The sequence below is a fragment of the Rhinopithecus bieti genome, unplaced genomic scaffold (genome assembly GCF_001698545.2).
Source record: "Rhinopithecus bieti isolate Rb0 unplaced genomic scaffold, ASM169854v2 scaffold_30775, whole genome shotgun sequence".
In the NCBI taxonomy this organism is placed as follows: domain Eukaryota; kingdom Metazoa; phylum Chordata; class Mammalia; order Primates; family Cercopithecidae; genus Rhinopithecus; species Rhinopithecus bieti.
Window position 1 is genome coordinate 3,257,601 of NW_016813906.1, and position 18,695 is coordinate 3,276,295.

Genomic DNA, 18,695 nt, shown 5'->3' on the forward strand with positions numbered 1-18,695 from the left:
AGCTGCCCATCCCCCAAATATTGTTCCACACAAAAGACTTCAATACTAATTATTGGAGATGTTTTATAAAATAGTTGTGTAATGCTACTCATTTGCCACCTGTATTTAGCTGTTGAAAAAGCCAAGTCAGAAATGAATAGCATTGTGTTTTCTTTTTTTTTTTTTTTTTTCTCAGATATGTGAAAATGTAATTCTGTGACAGTTTTGTTAGGGGTGAGAATTTCGCCTTCTTTTCCTCTTCATGCAATGGCTTCCAGCGTCAGCAATGCCTATGAAGTGAGTAAGGCCCTTGAGTTACAACAGCCATATCATTTCTTTTTTAATCAAGGAAATAAGGATAAAGATGAAATCTCCTTCAAGTGCTAAAAAGATAGCAGTTTATTTAAAGAAAGTATTTACACTCCTCACTAATTACTTAGGTGTACTCACACTGATACCAGTGAAGAACTTTATACCCTTCAACCATCTTCAATATATCATTAAATTAAATTCATAAAGAGATATGGGTTTAAATCAGAAACATGCTTCAGCAATCAGGAATCTAATAGCTTTCAATTTTCTCACGTTTTAACAGAGGAAAAAGGAACTAATAGAATCCTCTTTACAGGCAAGGAATATTTATACAACTGGACATATAGTCTCAGCATAAATATGGAAAGATTGCCCTTATTTGATTGAAGTTTTGTAGCAGAGAAAGTATCTCATCATCTCATATATTTTGCCAGATGGAAAAGAATTGACTAAAAAAAATTCAGATAGACTGATCAATGTAGAAAGGAAGAACTTTGAACTATTCTTCCCAGGTTTAGTAATGGACTATTTTCTTGCCCAGATTTTTCCTGAATTTTATATATCCACAAAGGAATTTCCTCTTTATTTTATCTTTCTTTCAATTAATATTTACTGAGTGCCTTCAATGTATAAAGCACTGTACTAGGTACAGTGGGTGAAAAGCAGAGAACAATAGAGAAAAGGCTTCTACTTTCATGAATTTTACTATTTCACTGGAATGGTAAAGATTGACTAGTATTGTCCTAGTTAATTACTTAGTTACACTTTGCGATAAATATCGAATAAAAGAGGATGGTAGGGTATAATAAAGGTATATAGCAGAAGGACCTGGAAGGTCAGCAAATGCTTCCTTGAGGAAGTGAAAAAGCAGCAATTAATTACCTAGCATGCAGAGGTGGATAGTGACCTCCAGGGACAGGGAACAGAACATGTGCAGATTCTTAGCCAGGGAGAAACAAGGGTACTAAAGGGTCTGGGACTCAGACAGTAAGCAGAGGAGATGTTTAAGATGGTAGGAGAGGCAAATTCTGTAACATTCAGGGCTTGAGACTTTTTGCTTTTCAGTTGTAAAGCAAGGAGAGAAGTAGACAAAGCCAAAAAAAAGTTGGAGGTAAGACAAATAGGCCATGGTGAATGTTTAGAGATGAATGATGAGAGTGGTCGCAAAGTGGCCATGGGAAAAAGTGGAAGATAATTTTGTTTGGGGCTAGGCATGATGGCTCATGCCTGTAATCCCAGCACTTTGGGAGGCCGAGGTGGGCTGATGACCTGAGGTCAGGAATTCAAGACCAGCCTGGCCAACATGGCAAAACCCCGTCTCTACTAAAAAAACTATGAAAATCAGCTGGACATCATGGCACGCACCTGTAATCCCAGCTACTCGGGAGGCTGAATCAGGAGAATTGCTTGAACCCAGGAGGCGGAGGTTGCAGTGAGCCAAGAACACACAACTGCAGTCCAACCTGGGCAACAGAGCAAGACTCCATCTCAAAGAAAAAAAAAAAAAAAGATTTTGTTTGGGATGGGAGGGATGTCGAGTCCAGTTTTTGAGAGGTTTCATTTGTCCATGAAACAGGGTGATGTGCAGCTTACAGAGGAGTCTAAAGAGAAGTCAATTCTAGAGTTATACAATTAAAAGTCATCAGTGTAGTGATTATGCAAGGCAGAATGTAATTAAAGCCATGGGAATAAATAAAATTGCCTGGGGGAAAGGCACAGCAGGCAAAGAGAAGAGGGCCAAGGACAAAGCTTGAAAACTCTCAACATTTAAAGACTGGGGAGAAAAGAGGGAGCTGATAAAGGCTACTGAGTCGGAGTAGTCAGACTTATAGAAGGAAGACCAGAAGATGCGCTATCATAAGGCAAGGGAAGGGCATGTTTGTTCATTTCGGAGAGAGCAAAATAATGCCAAAAAGATGCTGAAGGGTTACAAAGATAAAAGCCAAGAATGCAAATTGGTTATTGTTGGCCTTTCTGAGAGATGAACTGGTTCAATAATGAAAGCCCAAGTAGAGTATTTTGAGGGTACATAAAGAGGTAAGTAAATAAAAGTCAGAGTAGAAAAAAATCTTAGAGATGTATGACTAAACTTCATGTAATATTTTGGCCATGTCTGAGAATGTCTAAGCTCTGAATCTGCGGGGAAGAAGACATGTAACCATTTCACACACTGCCTTGGCCACAGTCTCTCAATTCCTGTCTCCTTCCTATTGCCTCTCCCACTCAGCAGAAAATTTCCATCTCTGTCTTATCTTCCAACTTTATGCCCACTCACTTCTTTCTCCTATCCTTTACTCCTTAGGCTTTGAACATTCTGAGCAAGAGTAGACTCAACTTAGTAGGCAAGGGACACTTTATAATGTGATTTATCAGATGTATTCTGGAGACACATTTAACTCATAAGCCTCATAGTTCAAAAGACTGATGACTGATAATTTCTTAAGAAAAGGCATAAGGACTTGATTTTTTAATGTAATAGGGAGTTAAATAAAAAATGTCACTGTTCACTTGTGCTACCTCAACCATAACTGTACTGCATTGAAATTGTCCTTATCTATTCAATAACTAACTGTATCTTGTCATGTAAAAGCTCTGACATGACAATTAACATCTCTGTTATTCTGCAAGTAAAATTAAATCGCTCACTAGTAAAATAGAATAAAGACACCCGGAAAAGGCAGATATGCCACCCATCTTCTTAGCCCCATTCTATCCCCATGTGCCTTTTCTCTATAACTTACAGGGGTTGGGGAGGGCTTTTGACATTTGTTCCATGATGTAATAGAGGATTTAACCATCAAATTATGTGTCAAAGCATATTCAGGCCCTGCTTACTGGAGGGAGACAGGTATAGGCAAAACATTACAAACTGAGCCCCACACAGCTCACCTTTCCAAAAGCCCCTCATGTGTCCTTGCCAGTATGTCTGTGAGGATCAAGTGAAGTGATGATGACACTAATCGCAATCATTTATTCAGGACCTACCTGTGCCAGGCACGGTTACAGATGTATCATCTTCTTTCTCTCCACAGGTAATTAGTTGGCATCTCTGTTCCCATTTTTCAGATATGGCTAAGCTACAGAAGTTAAACAATTTGCCCAAGGTCAGCCAGCCATTAAGTAGATAATCACTAAGTATCTTCAAATGTGACAGAGAAAGTCTTTCCACTGTTCCACTGTGCCTTCCAAAGTAAAAGTTATTTTCAAACTGGAAAACTAAGTCAATGTGAATTTTATATTTATATTAGAATCCACTGGGCTATACAGTATCAGGGTTAGAAGAACGGACTCTGGAATCATATTCCTTGGGCTCAAATCCCAGCTTTACTGCTTATTAGCTGTATGATGGGTATGTGGGTAAATTACTCTTTGTGTCTCAACTTCTTCATCCGTAAAATGGCAATAACATGGAACCAAACTTAACAGTTCTTGTGGGGATTAAAGGAATAGATACAGAAACTCTCTGACATACAATGGTTCAACTTACAATGTTTCGCCTTGACAACAGTGCAAAACCAATACACGATTAGTAGAAACATACTTCCAGTGCCCATAGGACTATTCTGCTTTTCACTTTCTGCACAGCACTCACTAAATTATGTGAGATATTCAGTACTTAATTATAAAATGGGCTTCGTGTTAGATGATTTTGCCCAACTGTAGGCTAATGTAAATACTCTGAGTATGTTTAAGATAGGCTAGGCTAAGCTATGACATTCCATGGGTTAACTGTATTAAATTTGTTTTTGACTTATGATATTTTCAACTTAGGATGAGTCTCTTGGGGCATAACCCCATGGTAAGTCGAAGAGCATCTGTACATGTATCTTGAAATATAGTTAAATTCATAGTAAGTATTAAAAATATTTGTTAGTATTACCATATTATGAACCCAATTACTGGTAAGTACATCTAGCTTCATTAGTCATAGTTTAAGATACCCATAAGGGTCCATTAGCTTTACAAAAACGAAAAAAAAAAAAAAAAACTTTCCATTATTTGCAACTAAAATAATGATGTAGACCAGTAACTTGCAACTCCAACAGTGCATACAAATCACTTCTAAAGCTAAGAATGTTGGCTGTCTATCTGAAATATCTTATTGAGTCAGTCTGGGGAAGGACTTAGAAATGTGGATTTTAGCACCCTCTAACTGCTGCACTACTGTGGCTGACAACTACTGATGTCACATGGAAAGACACCCACATTCACTGCAATGAAAAAAAATCTAATCAAAAACAACAAGTTCTTCTTCTTTAAAAAAATTCAAGATTTTGTATCTAAAATGTTAACAACATTTATTTCTGGGGGGTGGGAATATGGGTAATATTTGTTTTCTATTCTATTCTTTAGGAAGTCTTTAAATTTTTCCAATTCATTTATACTATACATTCATTCTGCATATCTGTTTTCATACTGTGTTCTTGGCACTACATTAGGCAATGAACATATGACCGAGAACTAAACAAAGCCCCTGTTGTGCTCATGGGCTTACAATGTTGTGGGAAAGGCAAGGGATAAACAAAAATAGAATATAAGGTCAGCAGGTAGCATGTGCAGTGGATGAAAGGAAAGCAGGGAAAGGTGATTGAGAGCAACTACTGGGCTATTATACTTTAGGATGGTCAAAGACCTCTCAGAGTTACATTTGAGCAGAGACTTGTATGAAACAAAGGTCCCAGCCACAAGCATCACAGGGAGAAAAGAGTTCTAGGCAGAGAGAATAGTAACACCAAGGCCCTGAGTGTTGTAAACATACATTTCTTTTATAATCAGGTCAAAAAACTATAAGGTTATTTTAATCTGTGTGAAAAGGAAACAAACAAACAAAAAAAAATCAGAGGCATAGAATGTCCCCTGGCCCTGGAACTCTACCATCAAACTAACCTCTCTGACACTCCAAGTATGAACTGTAAAACGAGGGGTGGGACTGAGCTTCCACCCTTGATTTAATGGCACAGGTTTGAAAAGCAAATTATATGAAGGAATCGAGTGGTTTCCTTTACTTACTAATGTATATGAGGAAAACGTGAATTCGCATCATTACCTTCCTGTGTCAAGAAATAGCTGCTGGATGCCTGTACTGTGTCCCAAAACTGACTAATGTGGGGAGATTAAGCAAAGCGTTAAACATATTGCTGGCCACAATCTCAACGAAAATACCACATGTTTAGAAAGATTAGAGACTCTTATAGGACAGAATACCATTAAGGCCCAAACTGTTGCATGATACAGATGACTAAGACAGAGTCAGTGGGTTCCAGAGGCCAGGAACTATTGTTGCTATTAAGAAGGTAAAAACAAACATTGATCATCCCCCTTTAGTCCCCTTTCATCTACATACTGTGCTTCTAGTTAGCACAGAAAAAGCAATATAAGTGCCATGTTCGGCCAGGCATGTTGGCTCACGCCTGTAATCCCAGCACTTTGGGAAGCCAAGGAGGGCAGATCAGCTGAGGTTGGGAGTTCAAGATCAACCTGGCCAACATGGTGAAACCCCATCTCTACTAAAAATACAAAAACTAGCTGGGCATGATGGCAGGCGCCTGTAATCCCAGCTATTAGGGAAACAGAGGCAGAAGAATCGCTTGAAGCCAGGAGGCTGGAGGTTGCAGTGATCCAAGATCATGCCACTGCACTCCAGCCTGGACAACAGAGCAAGACTCCATCTCAAAAAAATAAAATAAAATAAACGCCATGGTCATGGAAAGCCTGACAGGAACAAGTTCAGAGCATTTTCTATTGGTAGGAATAAAGAACCTCTCAAGCTAGTGAAAGGAGAGTTAGATGGATACAACAATGATGATGTCACAGACATCCATGCATCCAAGGACAGGAAACACAGTAGAGTTGGGCCCGGACTTGGAAACCAGCATGCAGTCACTGAGGCCATCGCCTCCATCTGTTAGGGCCCGTAGGGTGTTGTCTTTCCTTCTCTCTGCCACATTTGATCCATCCCCTCCACTTGGCTGCTTTCTCGGGTCTTCTCTACCCAGCCTTTCATGACTTCAGTGTGCAGGTGATATCAGGAAACCAGACTCAGCTCTAATTCTATAAGATCTTGACCTTTCATCTCAAGGGTCCATCACAGACTGCAAATTCCCTCTGTCCTTGCTTCTAATTTTCTTGAGGGGGGAAAAAGTCTGATTCATTTAGCTAGGCCTTTTCTTAGTCCCTGGGCTGCCCCAGGTTCAGGAGTCTACCTGTATTCCAACCAGCTCTGGCAGACGGTGGGCCCTTATAAAGGGCACGAGGGTGGGGCAGTTAAAGAATCCTGTCTGGTTCTAACTAGAACAAGTTCATAGCTTTCCGAATGTGTAAAAAGATCATTGGGCCTACCAGGTATTTCTGAGAAAAAAAAAGGAAGTACATGGTTTACGTTATCAGTCATCAGCTCTAAAAGGGTACAGATTTTCTGGTAAGGGGCTTTGAGGGATAGATTTTAGAACCTTGATGGATTTCTATGGAGAAGTTTAAAAAACCATCTTAGAGTGCTAAAAAGTTCCCTTATCAGAGTTTAAACTAAACTTCTTCTATCCAGATGGCTTCCAAGGCCAAGAGGGAGGGAAGTCCTGCTGCCTTTTTATGTTGGTCTTGATTGTTGTTAACGATCCCCAGCTGTAAGGCTCCCATATCTCTTTAACCTCTCTCTGGTTGGCCTCACATCTCTGCATCTCTTACAGGGAAAGCGGAACACTAAACACAGCACCCATTCCCAGCAGAGCACGTGCTGCACAACACACAAAGGTCAACCTCCAAACAGACCCCAAGGCTTGTTCAGTTAGCCTTTGTCAAGACCCTTCATCCATCCTAGAAGAAGCCAGCCTCAGCATTCTCACTCTTGGAGGAACGTGGAGCCATACATCTCCCAGCAGGAGAGTTGGGGCACGTGATCATCTATGGTCAATGCTAAGAGGTTTCTTCTTCTGGGTGTGCAGGAATCACTGCCAGACAAGGGCATAATTTTCAGGAATAAGGTATGCCTTAGAAATTCTGATTCTGAAATGGGACTCCTTGCTATAAAAATGTTCTCCCCAGGAACAAGCAACTAATGAAGCAATGCGATGTTCATGACTCTTTATCTGGGATTCTTTTATTCAATCATTCAAAAAAAACCTTTCTTGAGTTGGCTATAGACTGTCAAGCTAAAACAAATTACTGTGCTAAAGGAACCCAGAGTCTGGTCAAAGATTCAGTATTTGCCCTCATTTCACTGCATGTAAGGTATGCATAGGTGCTGATGTAACATGGAGGAGAAACACCCTGTTCAATCTAGGGGCAGTTGGAGGGGATGGGAGTCATTTCTCTGGGAAGACTTCCTGGAGGTGGAGGTGACAGAGAAAATAAGTTCTGAAAGATAAGTAGGATTCAACCAGGTTATATATGAATGAACAATCAAAGGAACAAATAAAAACAAAGAGGATTCTGCTAGGCAGAGGGAATACTTATACAAAGACAACATGGCACATGAGGAGAACTGCTGTTCTTTCTTAGGGCATAGATAAGGACCTGAAAAGAATGTATCAGGAAATGGAGGGCCAGGCACGGTGGTTCACGCCTATAATCTTAGCACTTAGGGAGGCTGAGGCAAGTGGATCACCTGAGGTCAGGAGTTCGAGACCAGTGGAGAAACCCCATCTCTACTAAAAAATACAAAATCAGCCGGGAGTGGTAGCGCATGTCTGTAATACCAGCTACTCTGGAGCCTGAGGCAGGAGAATCGCTTGAACCTGGGAGGTGAAGGTTGCGGTGAGCCAAGATGGCGCCATTGCACTCCAGCCTGGGGCAACAAGAGCGAAACTCCATCTCAAAAAAAGGAAATGGAGTTAGGCACTCTATCTTGTATCTCCTGCTAGGATTCCCTCTTTCATGAAATTTGCTACAAGAACTCCTTAGTAATCAGCACTGATCACTGACCTTTCTGGCTACTCCCAAACACAGACTATTATTGAAACTGGGGTCAGTTAATGATGGCCAACTGAGTGCTTTATTTCCACTGTTTCTTTGACTGTTTCCTGTGTAAGCTGTTCAGCCTAACTATAATACCACACCCAGGGAGAGCAGAGAACCCTTTGCCCTCCTTGACCCACAAAGAGCAGGCAATTGGCAAATTGTTCAAATGAATTGAGAATGTCCTTGAGTGGAATTGTTGCCTCACTACCAATGATTAGCAGAAGTCTTAACCTTTCTTACTGAAAGTATTTCCTTAATCTTCCCCCCACCTCCCACCCTCCCACACACACCTTATAACGCACCCACCAAGTCTGTATAGCAGTATTCCAATTGTTTACCCTAGGATCTTAAGCCAAGTCCAAATGAAATGCCCCCAAGTCCAGGTGAGTCTTCTACTCCAGGGTTTTAAAAATGGACCCAATAAAGAAAATTCAATTTCTGGACATAGAATCAAGTTTACTTTGTTCTTTCATCTTATTATTGGCCAGAGGGAGCAAGACCCTCCTGGTGTTTTTATTATAGTTCTAAAGACGAAGAGAAGAAGAGATTTGCATCTTAACCCTGAAAACCCCAGCCAAGATAGAGTAGCCATATGGTGGCATCCAGAAGATGGAAAAAGAAGGCCAGGGCAGCCTTTCCAACCAGTAAAACAAAGGCTCTGCACTGTTTGCCAAACCCTCAGCCCTCCGGCTGCCTTGGTCTCTTCCCTGCCCAAACCTGGTCCTTTCCCCTCTACTTTCCATTCTCCCAATACCTCCCCTATGTTCTATTTCATAAAGCTCTTCTGTCCATCTTTTGTTAGAGCCACAAACATTACCTTTAAGAGTAAATACAATAGAAAAACAGGAAATAACTGCTTGTAGACACAGGGGTGGTTATGCAACTAATATATCTTGTTTCAGGCATTGCTTGTGTCAAGACCCTTGTTTTTAGTTGAACACTCTATAAGAAGAAGAATGAGTTTATGTCTGATTCTAATGCCTTTATTCTTCCTTCTTTATCACAAAGAAAATTCAAAATGAAGGCCATAAGATTCATGTAAAAGTTGTATTGAGCTAGCTCTAGATTACTAGCACATCCAGCATTTATACCAAAAGAGAGAAGCAACCAAAAGAGGAAAAAGAATTTACCTATATCAAGAATTCATTACATGCCAACACTTTACACATATGTGTTAATCACTTACTTTTTTTGTTTTGTTTTGTTTTGTTTTGTTTGAGACAGAGTCTCGTTGTTGTTGCCTAGGCTAGAGTGCAATGGTACAATCTTGGCTCACTGCAACCTCCGCCTCCCGAGTTTCAGCAATTTTCCTGCCTCAGCCTCCTGAATAGCTGAGATTACAGGCATGCAACACCATGCCCAGCTAATTTTGTATTTTAGTAGAGACGGGGTTTCACCATGTTGGCCAGGCTGGTCTCAAACTCCTGACCTCAAGTGATCCACCCGCCTCGGCCTCCCAAAGTGCTGAAATTACAGGCGTGAGCCACTGCATGCAGCCGTGTTAATCACTTATTCCCAACATCTCTTGGAGGAAGGTCTTATAGCCATAATAAAAATGAAGACATTGAGATTAAATCAGTAAGTGACATTTCCAGATTGATACTCTCAGACCAATCTGACCCCCAAAGCCTGCTCCTTCTCCCCTATCATATGGCAAATAAAAGGTAGCTCCCACCTCCACATAAACACTTAACTCCTTTTGGAGGAATTTCTTATATACCTATTGTGCCAGCCACTCTGTGAGAGGTCACAGACACAAAGGGGTAAAATGCAGAAGAAGGGGAAACTCGTCTACATTTCCATGCCTCAGGAAACAAGACCATTTGCATACAAAAGCCAGAGCATATACAATAAAATCAAGGAGTATTATTTCAAGACACACATCAGCTCTGCCAAGTGGACAGTTATGAAAATTCTGTACAGCGAGTTGTTGAGATTTTCCTCAAATGCCAAAAGTCAGTCTGTTAAAAAATCACACCTCTGGGAAAGATCTACAATCCCTCCCTGACTCCATGTCATGTTTCCTCAGTTTACTTCCAGTCAAAATGCGTATTTTTTTCCCACTGCTCCCAGGGCTAGGGGTCAGCTCAGCTAATGAAAATCAAGCTTTCTTTTTTTCCCTCCCGTCAACAACGGTCAGATAACAAAATGCAGGTTCTGATCCTGGCATGTTTATTGTTGGTGATGATGTATAAACTGATGGCCGACAGCTTCATTTTCTCTAAGCTGGGAAGGTCCTGTTGGGAGAACTGGGAAGGAAAAAAACTTTTGATTTTGACTAGTAGTAAAACAGTTGGATACACATGACATGACATGGATGTCAGAGTGCATAATGCAACTGCACGAACCCATGTGGGACTAGAGAATCTACAGACACGGACAGAATACATGTAACTGAGATTCAGTCATGGATTTATAGCCCTCCGTATTTTTACAATATTGTGAAATGTTAGAATAGAGTTTTACCTAAATAGCAAAAGCAAAAAGGTCTTGAAAATGGAGACCAATCTTTTTAACTTTATTATTCTACAATAAAACAAGAAAAAACTGAAAATGACTAAGTAATTGTGGGTCTAAGGGTATATGCCAAGGACACGAAGCCCTCAAGGTCATTATGGGAAGTGGGGAATTGAATTAGAAAAGCGAACTAGAGGCCGGGTGTGGTGGCTCACGCCTGTCATCCCAACTACTTGGGAGGCTGAGGCAGGAGAATCACTTAAACCTAGGAGGTGGAAGTTGCAGTGAGCTGAGATCGCACCACTGCACTCCAGCCTGGCCGACAGAGCGAGACTCCATCTCAAAAAGAAACAAATATATAAAAAATAAAAAACTAAAGCACATTTTGACAGTGACATCTCAATTAGAACTTTAGGGTGAAGTACAAAAGTGCACTAGATTAAGAGTGAGACAACCCAGGTTTTCATTGGAACTCTGCCGAGAGACACTGGATGAGTGATTTATACTGTTCTAGGCCTGAGTTTCCTTTCAATGTAAATGCTCCCTCTTCACCATCACCTCTTGAGTTCTCCTTAGCTCGAATGGTTCATCCTAACCAAGAAAACCAGTGTCAGTCTTAGCTGGAGGAGTTGGGTTCCATTTTCTCCTTAATTTATCGCAAAGTATTTTTTGACCAAGTTTGGAGTACAGAGTAATTTACCAGACATCACAGCATATAGCCAAAATGTCCTTCTCTTAGGGCACTGTTTTTGCTTAATGTTTTATAAATTGGAAACTCTGATATCCTAATGAAAGAGAAGGAACTTATTTCAGTTTTTGAAAATGTTCATACATGCAGATTATAACTGGCATATAACCTCAGCAGGTTCAAGAATTCCTTGAAACTGAGGGAGTTTGTGAATCCCAGACCTTGAAGCATTAGAAAGAGGTCTAGTATCCAATCTATTCACCAGACTTCACATATATCCAGCAAATAGCTTCTTCTTAGCCATCCATTTCAGTTACTGAATTCCTTTCCATATTCCACATACGTATTTAATAGGATTTCACTGTTCTAGTTGTTGCTTTGCAAACCTCTAATAAACACAAAGAATGAGAAAGACTCCTTTCCTTCTCCAGTTTTGAAGGTTTTGTGTTTCTGATATCTATAGACTTTATATTCCATGAGAAAGTATACATATTATGAGAAGCATCAAATAGTCTCAAATCTACAGAAATCTACTTTCTTATGTTTCTTCACTCTCTGCTCTTTCCCAGTCCTTGTTCTTCATCCTCTGACCCAGATCTTGGTGCCCTCTGCCTTAAACTAAGTCCCATTCACCTTAATCAATGCCCATTTCACTCCATCCTGTCTTGTGCAGCGATTCCAACCCACTGACCAGCAGCATCAGTGAAGATGGAGAGAGAAGAAGAGGAAAGAAAGAGGGTTGCAGCACCCCTGTGGGGTGGGGGGATCTCCCTCAGGAATCTGTGAAATTGTGGCCAGTGAGTCTGTTTGAGACCGATTAAATCAATGTTGCCTTGGCTCCAAGACAACGTTTATTGCTGGGAGGAACTGTCAGCTTAATTTGTGGATGAGATCAGCTGGCTCAGGGCCAGAAATACTAGCTCCCCTAGTGGAGGGTCAATACAGAAAGGGGTGAAATTAATCCCCTTGCTGGATGGTTTCCCTGCAGTTGTGGCTCAGGGTGCAGGATGTTCATTCAGGGATGAAGTCTGACCCTTTAAGGCTGGTCAGATCAATAATGAGAACAGGACTTGTTAATGGAAATAAACAGGACACATGCTATGGCAGATGGGTTTCTAACTGGAATCTGAACAATTCCTCACTATCTTCAACTCAGAGCTGCCACGAACTGTCTTCAGGCATACACTTCAAGGAGTTCTTTTTAGAACCTTGTTCTTCAATGTGTGGACAGGGGGCTGCAGCTTGTTAGAAATGCAGAATCTTGGGCTCCACCCAGATCTACTGAATCAGAATCTGCATTTTGAAAAAGATCCCAGAGAATTTGTATGCACATTGAAAGTTAAGAAGCACTTTATAGAACCCAAAAAAGATGAGCCTCTTTTTTCAAAGAACTCTCTAACAACCCAGGCTAACCCATTTTCTCTTTGGGTGGATGAAAACAAATTAAATTGGTTTGTGCCAATGGTGAGAGCATGGTTTTCAGAACATATTAGGGCCAGAAAATATGCAACACATATTTGCATATTTGCAACAGTGCTTGAAGTTTCTTCTAAGCGCTGGAGAACTGACAGAAGATATACACGGATGCGTGGGTTCAGGCAGTTGTGGACCAAAGTTTGCCTCAGCCACAAAAAGAAGGGGCCTAAAACCATAGCAGATCATTCTGGGGCCCAGCACCTTCTGGCTTGAAACTTGCTGGGAGATTGTGGTTCAGTTACTTGTGATTTTCATCCTACTCTAGGCCTTTAGAAAACTCTCCTCTAATTAGTGTCTGTGCAGTGTTTCCAGGTAATAGACAGTGATAGAGCACTATGATAGAGCACTTTCTCTTTATTCATCACAAGGCCCATAGATTACAGCAGATCTAATAGAGACCTAGACATGATATGTTGTCCATGAACTGTCACCTGTGATATATGAATTATACAGTCTTGGTGTTTTAAGGACTCGTGTGAAGTGTCAGATGAAAAGAAGCCATCAAAAACTTAGCAAAGGGGTAAAAAGAAATATTAAGCACTGCGTAGTCACTGATACAATGCTGATAAATGCAGCAAACAAACAAAAATCCCCACAACTTCTCAATTGTTGAGTTACCATATCTATATTAGGAAAATACTGTAAAATATAAATTCCAATTGCAAAAGTCTTCTGAAATGTCTTAGAAATCTTTAATCTACCACATGATGTCAGCTATAAGAATAGAAATTTTAATCTTCCTAGTACTTCAGAATGCTTCTCCAAGTCCTTTTACTGTTTATAGAATAGTATAGTATTTATGTAAGCATCTCTAAATTAATTCCTATTTAGTCATTCAAGACAGGAATATCTTTATTTATAGTTAGAGGCCAAAGGTCAGTTGGCAAAAATAAAGAGGAGACAAAAAAACTATTCATCAGACACTTGTTTTCAAAGCCACAGGTAATCTTAGGTAGAGCAACTTACGGTACAGAATAAACATGAAATACCGCAAGTTCAAACCTCAAATAAGATAACAGCACCACACTAAATAACAGCTCCAGATTCACTGTTGGATGCTCATCGTTGGCAAGGCCAGGGCTGGTCAAATGCCAACTACTCAACTACCCAAGGTTTCTACACTCCACACCTATTGGAAGGTCCAACAGACTCTCTGGCAAACCTGCTAAGAGCATTATGTACATGAGCAGAAACATGAAGTAGATCTGCTGCTTCTCAAGAACTGTGTCAATATATGTATTCTGAGACCTAAACACTTTATAATCCATTCATCATTTTGTATATTGTGATGCACCAGAATGCTAAGATTGACTTAAATACATTAGGGGCCAAGTTTCTAAGATGAGACCCAAACTCAAGTTTTTCCTCATGTTACAGGTATATCAGCGGGGCCAAGGGGGTCCCCTTTACTACCTTTCTCCTTCTTAAACTTCTTAAACTTCCTACTCAACACATGAGGTTTGTGCAGAGGAGCTTTTGTCTCAAAGAACACCTATTTTAGAGGCCTGCTCATCTCCTATCTGCTTGTTGATACACTTACATAAAATTTTCCACTGTCAAAGTTAGGGTACAGTTTAAAAACTAAAGTGTTGGCCAGGCACGGTGGCTCATGCCTGTAATCCCAGCACTTTGGAGGCTGAAGCAGGTGGATCACCTGAGGTTGGGAGTTTGAGACCAGACTGACCAACATGGTGAAACCTTATCTCTACTAAAAATACAAAATTAGCCAGGTGTGGTGGCACATGCCTGTAATCCCAGCTACTCGGGAGGCTGAGTCAGGAGAATTGCTCTTGAACCCAGGAGGCAGAGGTTGTGGTGAGCTGAGATCGCGCCATTGCACTCTAGCCTGGGCAACAAGAATGAAACTCCATCTCAAAAAAAAAAAGAAAAAAAAAAGTGTTAAGTCAATATTTGTGTAAGCAATTAACACAGCTCTCATTCCAGGTCTTAAGAAGATTCTGTATTTGAAATGGACACTGTGGGACATAATGACGTATATGTTGCCAGTCTTTCAGCTCTCTTGAGATTCAGATGCTGAGAAGCATCATTACTCCTTGAAGCAAACTAAATAGAATATGAAAAAGAGCATTCTCCCGGTGCTTGACTAAATACAAACACAAATTCTAATTAATAATAATATATATGTTTCCCAGTAACCCTGCTTCACTCAATATTAAGATATGTGGTAAGTTTAAAGAATTATTAAAAAGCATCTTGCACCCCTTTTACAATGAAGTATTGAAGAAGTATGTACAGGAATCCAACAGGCTATACCATTGCTAGTACTGAAGCCCAGTGGTAAGAAAAACCACTCTAGATACTACGTGAATACTGGAAATAAAGAATGTTTGAAACTCCCAGATCCAATACTTGCATTTGTCCACCCTCTTGTTCTTCTTTCTGTGGAAGGTCATAGCAAACCTGGCCTTTTCCAAGCTAATCAAATGCTCTTCATTAATGATGGATGCTAACACAGACATTTGGTCACCATTCATTGAGCAATACTCTGAATTAATCCCTTCCATTTAAGATTTCAGATTTCTGCTATCCATGAACAAGATATCAAAATTTTGCCTTCCTGGGTGGTAGCTTATCATGACATATCTTGAATATGATAATGTATGAACTAGTAGAAAAACCTCCAGGAAATTCTTATGCCTTGATAAGTTAGAAAATTAAAAGAAAAATGTAAAATGTGGACCCTCTAGCTACCACATCAGAGTTGTTGAGAGTGGCCCAATTCAAGATAAGAGATCTGCTGATGTCCTCCAAATACAGAGCAAAGAATTCCAGAAGAATATTAACATCTATCTTCCACAAAAGTCATCAAACCTAAGATACTTCACTGGCTTGTAGAATGTGTTCTATAGATCTGAAATCACTAGACACTTTATGGATTCCTAGTCATTTTCCAGCAAATATTTGTTGATTGTCTGTAATGTGTCACAGTGTTCCAAGTGCCAGGGTAGATGAGAGACATTAGCTTCAAAAAACATAAAATGTGGCAAGGGAATTAGGAAAGATGAGTATTATAAAAAATTTAAAGTTAGTCAAGATAGAAGTAGACAATTTTGGGCCGGGCGCGGTGGCTCAAGCCTGTAATCCCAGCACTTTGGGAGGCCGAGACGGGCGGATCACGAGGTCAGGAGATCGAGACCATCCTGGCTAACACGGCGAAACCCCGTCTCTACTAAAATACAAAACTAGCCGGGCGAGGTGGCGGGCGCCTGTAGTCCCACCTACTGGGGAGGCTGAGGCAGGAGAATGGCCTAAACCCGGGAGGCGGAGCTTGCAGTGAGCTGAGATCCAGCCACTGCACTCCAGTCCGGGCGACAGAGGGAGACTCCGCCTAAAAAAAAAAAAAAAAAAGAAGTACACAATTTTACCAGCAACAAAGAAGGGGGAGCCAAAAAAAAAAAGTCCATGAACTATTCAGAGAATGGCAAGCTGTTCAACTGGTCTGGGGCACATAGATAGTGTCCCAGAGGGGCAACAGAAGAGAAGAGACACAAGGTTGGAGGTGAAGGCTAACACCTACACATGTGAGAAGGGCCAGCAAAGGTTATTTGAGCAGAGGAACAACATGATATAAGTGTTACTATGCATACCAGAAGACGTGGTGTTCTAATGAGTTTTTCTTTTTGAATTTCTATCAGAGATCTGTTTCCATTGCTGCCTGCTGCATTGATTTAAAGTTGTAGAACCCAAAAGAGGTTTTGTTCAATAAGATCAATTTTTTAAAACAATAACAAACAATAAAAACAATAAAACTCCACAGAATTAAAAAATTTTGAGCGTTTTATGACAAATTATGAACAAATTATGACATGGTGAACACCTCAGATAATATTTCTACATTTTCCCAAATGAAGAAAATGAAGAAGCTAAATAGCCTGCAGAGGGTGAATTTGAAAGGTGGAAGTAAGCAGAGATTACAAACCAGGCCTTGCAACTGCAATTCTATAATATTTTCTACTATGCTAAGTATGGTTCATCTCTTTAATATTTCCCACATCTAACACTTGTCCTTTATAGAGCTAAGCCCTGAATAACCTCATAAAACAGATATGCTTGAAAACAAATATTCTGAATGAAAATTACTAAATGAGTAGAAAGTATTCATTTATATTTTAAGAACTCATAAATTGAAATTTTTGTTATTTGGTGGTTCTATTTGTCCAAAAATAATTTGGACTTTGATGATTTTGTGTGCAAAAAAAGGACCAATCTCACCAATACATCATAAAGTAGATTGCAGGCAATAAGACGTGTACTGAAGCACAGAAGTATCAGACAAGTCAATCATTCCAAAGTGGCAGTTTGGGATGAGCAAAACCTATATAATTAAAAAAAAAAAAAAAAGAGGAGAGAGAGAGAGAGAAGAGGAGGTGTGTGCAAGGCAAGTTATTTTCTATATTTTCCAGAACAGAAAATAGGCACTGCTAGATTTGGAACTCTTTTTATTCCCACACGTTAATGCAGCAAGAGTTCCTCCACTCCCAATCAAAACTTTTGCAAACCTTTCATTTGTATTGCATTTTGCCTTTACAGACCGTAGATAGATAAAGCTATTTGGGGTAATGTTCACTACGACTGTGTGTATATCTGCTTCTGTCTAAATTATTTTGGAAGAATTACCTGGTTATAATCCAATAGACAATCTGTTGAGAATATCAGAAATGTAATACATACTGGGTCTGACGATGATCTAGTCAGCCTGGCATTCTGCTTCTGGGGCCAGGCAAGGTACCAGAAGCATTTTATGCATCAAATGCCCCTCCTTGTTCTTATCCTTGTGCCTTCAGACCCCATTCCACTGACCCTTTGCCACATTTAGGATGACTCCTAATCCTACCCATTTTTGGTGGTTACTTAATGTGGATCTAAAACCCATGAAATGAGTTTAAAGCTTCTTTAAATTTGTTTCAAAATTTACTGTAGTGGAAAGTTATATAATTTCAGTAGGTACTCTTGAAACTGTATCTCAAATCTCCTTTCTCTAAATTTCCTCTTTCAAGCTTTAGGACTCTCTCCAGGTTAGGTTCTAGAGTTTGTGGAGAAGTTAACTTTCTTTTTTTGTTTTTGGTATTTTGGACAAATTCTCATTCTATTACCCAGGCTAGGGTGCAGTGACACTATCCTAGCTCACTTCATCCTCAGCATCCCAGACTCAAGCAATTCTCCTCCCTCAACCTTCTGAGTAGTTGGGACCATAGGCATGTACCACACCATACCCAGCTATTTTTTGTTTTTATTTTTTGTAGAGATGGGGTCTCACTAAATTGCCCAGGCTGGTCTTGAACTCCTGGGCTCAATGATTCTCTCATTTGGCTTCCCAAAGTGCTGGAGTTACAGGTGCGAACTATCATGCCCAAAGTTTACTTTCTGAAATCTCACTATGAGATCTTACACTATTCCTCCTTCTAGTCACCTACACTATCCCTTCTCAGCTGCAGAAGTTTAATGAATGTGATCTGAGTAGAAAACAAAAATACAGCTAAGGTTTCTCACCTTCCACCATCATATAGCTAACAGTCATGGTATTGTTAAACCTGAGTTCTGTCTTATTCTGCCTACTTTACTAACTAAATAAGTTAATTATTTCTTGTTAAACACCACCAACAACAACAATGAAAACCTTCAAAAGATAGACTAGGTAAAAAAGAAGAAGAAAAAAATAGCAAGTCAAATAAAATTCAAATTGGTAGGTTCTAAAATGTATGAATAATGATGACAATCGTAAAAGCTATCATTTCTTGAGTCTTTGCTATGTGTCAGGCAATGTGCTAAGCATTTTTCAAATATTGTTTCACAAAACACTTATAGCAAC